The 9126-nt window shown below is 57.7% G+C and overlaps 3 non-coding genes across 3 annotated transcripts; 2 read left to right on the forward strand and 1 right to left on the reverse strand.

The window, feature by feature from the left end:
• Positions 1-328: 328 nt before the first annotated feature.
• On the reverse strand, positions 329-520 carry LOC139053265 (U2 spliceosomal RNA). The gene has a single exon (XR_011510363.1). It is a non-coding gene; the product is annotated as a U2 spliceosomal RNA (small nuclear RNA).
• Positions 521-5392: 4872 nt separating this feature from the next.
• LOC139053286 (small subunit ribosomal RNA) lies at positions 5393-7207 on the forward strand. The gene has a single exon (XR_011510383.1). It is a non-coding gene; the product is annotated as a small subunit ribosomal RNA (ribosomal RNA).
• A 1237-nt stretch (positions 7208-8444) lies between these two features.
• LOC139053233 (5.8S ribosomal RNA) lies at positions 8445-8597 on the forward strand. The gene has a single exon (XR_011510335.1). It is a non-coding gene; the product is annotated as a 5.8S ribosomal RNA (ribosomal RNA).
• The last annotated feature ends 529 nt before the right edge of the window (positions 8598-9126 follow it).

Consider the following 9126-nt stretch of genomic DNA (forward strand, 5'->3'; position numbering starts at 1 on the left):
CGGAAATCGGGCACTCCATTTTTGTTTCATAGGGAACCTTTCTTCCACTAGGGCAGCGGATTTTCGCAGGGCGAGCTTGCTGTCGTTTACGGATCAAAGCGATAGTGAACTCCAAAATGCAGTGTTGGCTTTGAGTGGGACTTACATTGATTGCAAAACCCACGGCTAATCACCCTTCCCCCCCCCCCCCCCCCAAGTGGCTCATTACAGCAGACAATCGTTCAGAAACACCGGCATCGTTGCGTATAGTATGGGAATGGTGCGTGTCACGTGAGTGCTCGCTTCGAGCTTGTGTTCTTCATTTTGATTGAATGAAGTCTCACCTAAGTGAGCGGGGGCCGATCCCGGAGGTAGTGCAATACCGGGCCGACCTGCGGCGGAGGTGAAGCAGGCTTCAAGCACTCCGCCAACTTCCAAAAATAGGTTTAATATCGTGGGTCCATATAGAACCCGTATCAGATATTAAGCTGATAAGAACAGATACTACACTTTGATCTTAGCCAAAAGGCCGAGAAGCGATGTCTTTCACTTCACTCCATTGTACCACTGCCTTGTGGGTGCCCTGGCGACATTGGTAACCTCAGCAACAGCGTGGGCAATCTTATAAAACCCAGCCCGTCTAGAGACTCTATGCTCTCTATCTCGCGAATCAACTCGCGACGCCTCAGTCTTTCACTGTTAACGAAACGCCGTCGCGTAGAAACGAGACCCGAGCGCAAGCTTGTTCGCAAGGCAAAACCAACGAAGGCAACCTCGTAGAAAACGGAACAGGCGAGCGGAAAACACGCGCAAGGGGAATGCTTACTTCCGTCTGAATGCGACCGCTCAAGGCGGCTTTCTTTGAGGCCTTCGTTTCAAGCCCGTGCGCAAGTGTAATACACTACGCGCATTTCCCTCATTTCCTTTTATTTACCGCAAGGCCCACTGAAAGTTTTCATACGGCACAGGCCGGGACGGATTGCAACGTGTCGATTCGACCGCTAGAATTAGGTAGCGCGCCTCATGTACGAATGAAAGAGAATGAAAAAAAAAAAATAAATAAATATAGAAAAGGCTGCGCACTCCTTCCAACCGGAAACATAGAGGGCAGGAAGATCGCCATGTGGAGCACAGGTGTTGTTAAAAAAGAAAGAAAGAAAGAAAGAAATAGCGCTACCCCATCATCTTTACCGTGTGCGTGTATACACACACACGCACACATATGCACGCGCACGCACGCGCGCGCGCGCACGCACACACACACACACACACACACACACACACACACACACACACACACATACGCACACATGCTAGCATAGCTTAAGCACAGCTGGAAAGCTCAGCCTTGCGCAAGAAAAAAGGACCACGCCCTTTCGCAAGCCCCTTTGAAACTTTTAAATGAGAAACATGTGTACAGCGAGGTCGTTCGAAACTGGCGCGAAAACGCATCCGCGCCATCTGTGTGCGGAACTAGGAAAACCTACGGCCTTCGCCATACAGAAAGAAAGGTAGATGGCGCGAGCTAACGCTCCGTTGCATACTAAGAACGAGAGCTAGTGAATAATGGCAGAAACGTCTTGGGAAGAGAGAAAAAAACAACAACAACAAAAAAAAAGAAAGACACGCAAGTTGTTGGCTCGCGCAAGCATTCTATTTTACAGCGAGTAAAGAGCATAGCAACTTCTCACAAGAGCAGCAAGAAAGACAAGAAGAACGTGAGAGAGGGGGAGAAACAGGCGCGTTTCTTTGGAATGCAGAGCATGCTGCACACACTATGAAGTGCCAAAGAGACGGGGAAAGCAGATGGCGCGATTGTGTATGTCCTCAAAGCTTGAAAACAATTTCTAAACTACAAGGTGTGCCGAAGTCCGCCTACTCTCATCAGGTTGCTCCCGCCTCCAATTGCATTTAAATTAAAATTACAGTCGCCTCAGAGGCAGAGAGAGAGAGAGAGAGAGAGAAAATGTGTACACTTGCTTCGCGCAGCTGCACCCGTTCAAATTTTACAGCAACAAGAGCACTCCCGCAGGCACAAAGTCCGCTGCCGCGTCCGCCGGGGCGGAATGCACTCGCTTCCGTAAATTGTCGTGCGGCAGACTGCTGCATCGTAGCACACCTGAAACCGCGCAGACGTCAGCGATCGCCGCGAGATCGCTGCGAGCGCTAAAGTCCGAAACCACGTCCGCCGGGGCGGCGGGAGCTCGATACCCCTTCACGAAACTTCTGCGTGTACACCGCCGCACGGCCACGGCGGAGTCGCTGGCATCCTGCGCGCAGTTGCATTGCGTCGCGCCGGGAATCGTTGAAGCCCCACGCAGACGTCGGCGTCGGCCCCGACCTGGCTGCGAGCGCTCGAAGAGACCAAGTCCGAAGCCACGTGAGCCGGGGCGGTGTGAGCGCGACTAAGTCCGAGACGACGTCAGCCGGGGCGGCGTGAGCGAGACCAAGTCCGAGACTACGTCAGCCGGGGCGGCGTGAGCGAGACCAAGTCCGAGACTACGTCAGCCGGGGCGTCGACTAAGTCCGAGACGACGTCAGCCGGGGCGTCGAGCACGCCGCGGTCGCTTTTCCCACTCTTACTCGAAAAATGGCGAAGGGGCCGCGCTAGCGTGCCTTGAATCGGTGAGCGGCGGTACCGCGGCGATCGCGAGAGCTCAAATCGGCCGTGCCAAGGCCAAATATTGGCGCTCGGCTCGGCGCAGTACGCCGCCTTGTCGCACGAGTACGGCCCCGTGGAGGTCTGGTCACTTATCGCTGCTCTTATAAGGGGCCGTACCGCCCTGGCCGACGTTGTACCGTAGTGCCGTTTTCGGCTTGCGCGTGTTCGTGGTGGTGTCCGCGCACCGCTCCGCACTCGAGAATCGTGCCCACGACGACGCGAGCGCTCGGAAGAGACGCAAGTCCGAAACCACGTGAGCCGGGGCGGTGTGAGCGCGACTAAGTCCGAGACGACGTCAGCCGGGGCGGCGTGAGCGAGACTAAGTCCGAGACTACGTCAGCCGGGGCGTCGACCAAGTCCGAGACGACGTCAGCCGGGGCGTCGAGCACGCCGCGCGCGCTTTTCCCACTCTTACTCGAAAAATGGCGAAGGGGCCGCGCTAGCGTGCCTTGAATCGGTGAGCGGCGGTACCGCGGCGATCGCGAGAGCTCAAATCGGCCGTGCCAAAGCCAAATATTGGCGCTCGGCTCGGCGCAGTACGCCGCCTTGTCGCACGAGTACGGCCCCGTGGAGGTCTGGTCACTTATCGCTGCTCTTATAAGGGGCCGTACCGCCCTGGCCGACGTTGTACCGTAGTGCCGTTTTCGGCTTGCGCGTGTTCGTGGTGGTGTCCGCGCACCGCTCCGCACTCGAGAATCGTGCCCACGACGACGCGAGCGCTCGGAAGAGACGAAAGTCCGAAACCACGTGAGCCGGGGCGGTGTGAGCGCGACTAAGTCCGAGACGACGTCAGCCGGGGCGGCGTGAGCGAGACTAAGTCCGAGACTACGTCAGCCGGGGCGACGAGCACGCCGCGCGCGCTTTTCGCACTCTTACTCGAAAAATGGCGAAGGGGCCGCGCTAGCGTGCCTTGAATCGGTGAGCGGCGGTACCGCGGCGATCGCGAGAGCTCAAATCGGCCGTGCCAAGGCCAAATATTGGCGCTCGGCTCGGCGCAGTACGCCGCCTTGTCGCACGAGTACGGCCCCGTGGAGATCTGGTCACTTATCGCTGCTCATATAAGGGGGCCGTACCGCCCTGGCCGACGTTGTACCGTAGTGCCATTTTCGGCTTGCGCGTGTTCGTGGTGGTGTCCGCGCACCGCTCCGCACTCGAGAATCGTGCCCACGACGACGCGAGCGCTCGGAAGAGACGGAAGTCCGAAACCACGTGAGCCGGGGCGGTGTGAGCGCGACTAAGTCCGAGACGACGTCAGCCGGGGCGGCGTGAGCGAGACTAAGTCCGAGACTACGTCAGCCGGGGCGACGAGCACGCCGCGCGCGCTTTTCGCACTCTTACTCGAAAAATGGCGAAGGGGCCGCGCTAGCGTGCCTTGAATCGGTGAGCGGCGGTACCGCGGCGATCGCGAGAGCTCAAATCGGCCGTGCCAAGGCCAAATATTGGCGCTCGGCTCGGCGCAGTACGCCGCCTTGTCGCACGAGTACGGCCCCGTGGAGATCTGGTCACTTATCGCTGCTCATATAAGGGGGCCGTACCGCCCTGGCCGACGTTGTACCGTAGTGCCGTTTTCGGCTTGCGCGTGTTCGTGGTGGTGTCCGCGCACCGCTCCGCACTCGAGAATCGTGCCCACGACGACGCGAGCGCTCGGAAGAGACAGAAGTCCGAAACCACCTGAGCCGGGCCGCGGCGGGAGCTCGACGCCCGTCACGCAACTTTGGCGTACAAGCCACCGCACGGCCGCGACTGAGTCGTCGCCACCGTCCGGCTGGCTGCACTATAGCACGCCGGGAACCGGGAAAGAACCGCGCAGAGGTCGTCGTTTTGCCGCGGCGTTGGCGCGAGCGCGCGAAGAGACAAAGTCCGAAACGGCGTCAGCCGGGGTGTCGAGCACGCCGCCCGCGCCGGTCGCACTCGTGCTCGGAAACGGCGAAAGGGCCGCGCTAGCGTGCGGCCCCGTAGGGGCACAGAAAGGCGATTGTTCTGGAAACCGCGCTGTCCATAGGCGAGAGATTGCCGTTCGCGCATTCGGTCGACGCGCTGCGCTTTCACGACTTCGGCATTGCGCTGCCGACGTAAGCTTTCCATCTCGCTCGCGGCGCTGCGAGGCGGCACGATTTTCGCCAAACGCTCGTCGAAAGTGGCACGAGTACGGCCCCATGGAGATTTGGGAACTTATCGCTGCTATTATATGGGGGTCCCAGAGAGCAGTCGCCCCCAAAAGCGACCTGGGTGTTTGATATGCGGCGGGCTTCGTGCCCGTCAAGCGTGTCCCCGGTATCGCTCCCGTGGATCCCACAGCTGACGTCTGCAGCCTCATCCGCTTGATGCGTTAGGGGCTGGTTGTCGGACGACGCTTTCTCCACGATATCGAGTTGTGTTCCGCATCGTCCTCGGACGAGTCAAATGCGAAAGCGCCGAAGGCGCGGGCGTGACCCGTCGCCTGGCGGCTTTGCCGTCTCGGCTACGTTGCAAGTGTCGGTCGGTCCACCTGTGCTGCGGGCTCAAGAGAAACCGCAAGCCGTGATCGAGTCGACACAACCAGTCTATCGAGAATGTTGCGTGCTTCTTGCCGCGTGGCGATACCCGGCCCTTCGGGGAGGGCGCCGTAGCGAGCTCGAACGCCGTCGTCTCGGACTGTGCAAAGTGCTACTCTTTGCAAGAACGAAGCGTGCTGGGGCGCCTGAAGGTGGCCTCGGCATCGCAAAAACGGCGTCCGGCCTGCTTGACAGGCGGGACGCGCAGTTGAACGATTACCTGGTTGATCCTGCCAGTAATCATATGCTTGTCTCAAAGATTAAGCCATGCATGTCTAAGTACATGCCGAAATAAGGCGAAACCGCGAATGGCTCATTAAATCAGTTATGGTTCCTTAGATCGTTTCTTCCTACTTGGATAACTGTGGCAATTCTAGAGCTAATACATGCAGTGAGCCTGAAGCCCTTTGGGCGACGGGTGCTTTTATTAGACCAAGATCGATCGGGTTTCGGCCCGTATTGTGTGGTGACTCTGGATAACTTTGTGCTGATCGCATGGCCACGAGCCGGCGACGTTTCTTTCAAGTGTCTGCCTTATCAACTTTCGATGGTAGGTTACTTGCTTACCATGGTTGTTACGGGTAACGGAGAATCAGGGTTCGATTCCGGAGAGGGAGCCTGAGAAACGGCTACCACATCCAAGGAAGGCAGCAGGCGCGCAAATTACCCACTCCCGGCACGGGGAGGTAGTGACGAAAAATAACAATACGGGACTCTTTTGAGGCCCCGTAATTGAAATGAGTACACTCTAAATCCTTTAACGAGGATCAATTGGAGGGCAAGTCTGGTGCCAGCAGCCGCGGTAATTCCAGCTCCAATAGCGTATACTAAAGCTGCTGCGGTTAAAAAGCTCGTAGTTGGATCTCAGTTCCAGACGAGTAGTGCATCTACCCGATGCGACGGCTCGGACTGAACATCATGCCGGTCCTTTCTTGGTGCACTTCATTGTGTGCCTCGAGAAGGCCGGTGCTTTTACTTTGAAAAAATTAGAGTGCTCAACGCAGGCGAGTCGCCTGAATAAACTTGCATGGAATAATAGAACAAGACCTCGTTTCTGTTCTGTTGGTTTTTGGAATACGAGGTAATGATTAAGAGGGACAGACGGGGGCATTCGTATTGCGGCGCTAGAGGTGAAATTCTTGGACCGTCGCAAGACGAACTACTGCGAAAGCATTTGCCAAGAATGTTTTCTTTGATCAAGAACGAAAGTCAGAGGTTCGAAGGCGATCAGATACCGCCCTAGTTCTGACCATAAACGATGCCAACCAGCGATCCGCCTGAGTTACTCAAATGACTCGGCGGGCAGCTTCCGGGAAACCAAAGTGTTTGGGTTCCGGGGGAAGTATGGTTGCAAAGCTGAAACTTAAAGGAATTGACGGAAGGGCACCACCAGGAGTGGAGCCTGCGGCTTAATTTGACTCAACACGGGAAAACTTACCCGGCCCGGACACTGGGAGGATTGACAGATTGAGAGCTCTTTCTTGATTCGGTGGATGGTGGTGCATGGCCGTTCTTAGTTGGTGGAGCGATTTGTCTGGTTAATTCCGATAACGAACGAGACTCTAGCCTATTAAATAGGTGCGGGGTTCCCAGCACCTTACAACCTTCTTAGAGGGACAAGCGGCTCCTAGCCGCACGAAACAGAGCAATAACAGGTCTGTGATGCCCTTAGATGTCCGGGGCCGCACGCGCGCTACACTGAAGGAAGCAGCGTGTCTTTATCCCTGTCTGAAAAGACTGGGTAACCCGTGGAACTTCTTTCGTGATTGGGATAGGGGCTTGCAATTGTTCCCCTTGAACGAGGAATTCCCAGTAAGCGCGAGTCATAAGCTCGCGTTGATTACGTCCCTGCCCTTTGTACACACCGCCCGTCGCTACTACCGATTGAATGATTTAGTGAGGTCTTCGGACCGATGTCCGGCGCGGCCTTTCGGTTGCGCCGGTCTGTTGGAAAGATGACCAAACTTGATCATTTAGAGGAAGTAAAAGTCGTAACAAGGTTTCCGTAGGTGAACCTGCGGAAGGATCATTACCGGATTGTTCGAGGGTGACGAGCGCCATTGTTTCTACCCCGTGTGGGTGAAGCAGCTCGCTGCGCCCGACGCTTTCCGCCGCTGGCCCCGCTTGGACGCGGGGACGGCTATACCCGAACATGCCGGGGATTGCCCGAATTTCGAAGGGCGCCCCGTGCCAAATTTGTTGCGCCCAGTGGACGCCGGCTGCAACCTTGGACGGTTGGCTTGGCCGCGCCCGCGGGTAGAAACGGCGTAACGCACACTGTTGGGTGGGCTTTCTGAAGTCCGCCTCGGCACTCTTGCGCGGAATGGGAGTAAGACGACCCGACCTGCTGCTCTTGCCCAGTACGAGGGGAACGGCGAAGCGTGCGGTCGGTCAAGGAACTGACGGTCGAGAGCTAATGCCGCTGCCGCTTAGTACACACGGAACCGTGGTGCGAGCGCTCTCCCGTCCTCCGCGGCAAACGCTGCCGAGTCTGAAAAGGCTGGCGGCTGCCGGTCGCTTCCTGCGGCGAGTGTGGAGTAACGACCCGACTTTGTTGCTGCCCAAGTACTAAAGGAACGGTGCGGCGCTCGGTCGGTCATGGAACCGGCGGTATTGAGGGTGCGGCTGCCAAGTACGGAAGGAACCGTGGCCTAAAGCACTCTCCCGTCCTCCGCGGCAAATTCCACCGCGCCCGAAAGGGCCGGAGGCTGCCGGTCGGCTCCCGCTCGTGACGCGCGAGGTGTCGAGTTCGCGGTTCAATGCGACGACGTCTGCAGGCTATTTGCCCGCCGCCGAGGGAAAGGCGGCGTTGCTGCGAAGTACCGAAGGAAACGCGGCTTTGCTACGTCGGAAGCGTTCTGCGGTTTGCGGACTTGTGCGCTTTGGGAAGGCGCCGCACGTCGAAAGAGGAAGTACGGACAGACGAGGGACTGTAATCCCGTATTCGAACGCACTTGCGGCCAGGCCCTTGCTGGCTTCGTCTTCCGCCTCAAGTAGACTTGTTGTGGCTCCGGCGCAGAGAGCCGTCCCTGGCACTGGCCGAGTGGCTTTGGAGAGCTGCGCGAGTACGCGCGCGCCAAGCTCTTGTCTTTCGTCTCGAGTAGGCTGTTGGATCAGCAGCGGTCATGCGGAAACGCGTGACCGCCGAACGAAAGAGCGAAACAGGAGTAGCGCACGCCGAAAGGCGCTCTTCGAAACCACACACAGGGAGACGCCACGTGCCTGAAACACTGGTTGTACTGTACTGAATTGAACAAACTATTTTTCACGACTCTAAGCGGTGGATCACTCGGTTCTCGTGTCGATGAAGAACGCAGCCAGCTGCGAGACTTGGTGTGAATTGCAGGACACACTGAGCACTGATTCTTTGAACGCACATTGCGGCCTTGGGTCTTCCCTTGGCTTCGTCTGTCTGAGGGTCGGATCACATATCAAGAGAGCCTTCGGCGCACAGGGAACGTGCGTCCGTCGACTCGTTTTGACCGCGTCGGCATCATGGACAGTACGTTGAGCGCTGAAGCCACGCGCCAGCAACCTCACGAGAAGGAGACGGTGGCGAGCCGTCGTGCCAAATCTTCGAAGAGACGGAAACGAGGCATTACTACTGCAGCGTGACGAGTGCGCGCCTCTGGCAAGACCGCCGCAGGATGGAGTCGGATACCTGCAGGGAAAGAGCGGTCCAAGCTCGAGGCGCGAACGTCTGTTGCCTTGTAGCGCGCACCTTTGCGAGAGAGTCGGAAGCGATCGCAATTTGCGTTGTTTGCCTTCGGAGTACGTCGAGCTCCAGAGCTGGTCGCTCGCTCACGTCACCGCAGCTGTGTGGGCGCCCTTCCGGGCTTCGTCGCACGAATGGGAATCGGCAGATTCGTGCGAGGAGCGGGGAGGAGAAGGGTGGCCCCCGAAAGCGGTTCGACGCGAGAGCGCCGTCTGCGAGCGAGAAGAGCACGGCAC

The sequence above is a fragment of the Dermacentor albipictus genome, unplaced genomic scaffold (assembly GCF_038994185.2).
Source record: "Dermacentor albipictus isolate Rhodes 1998 colony unplaced genomic scaffold, USDA_Dalb.pri_finalv2 scaffold_84, whole genome shotgun sequence".
Lineage (NCBI taxonomy): Eukaryota > Metazoa > Arthropoda > Arachnida > Ixodida > Ixodidae > Dermacentor > Dermacentor albipictus.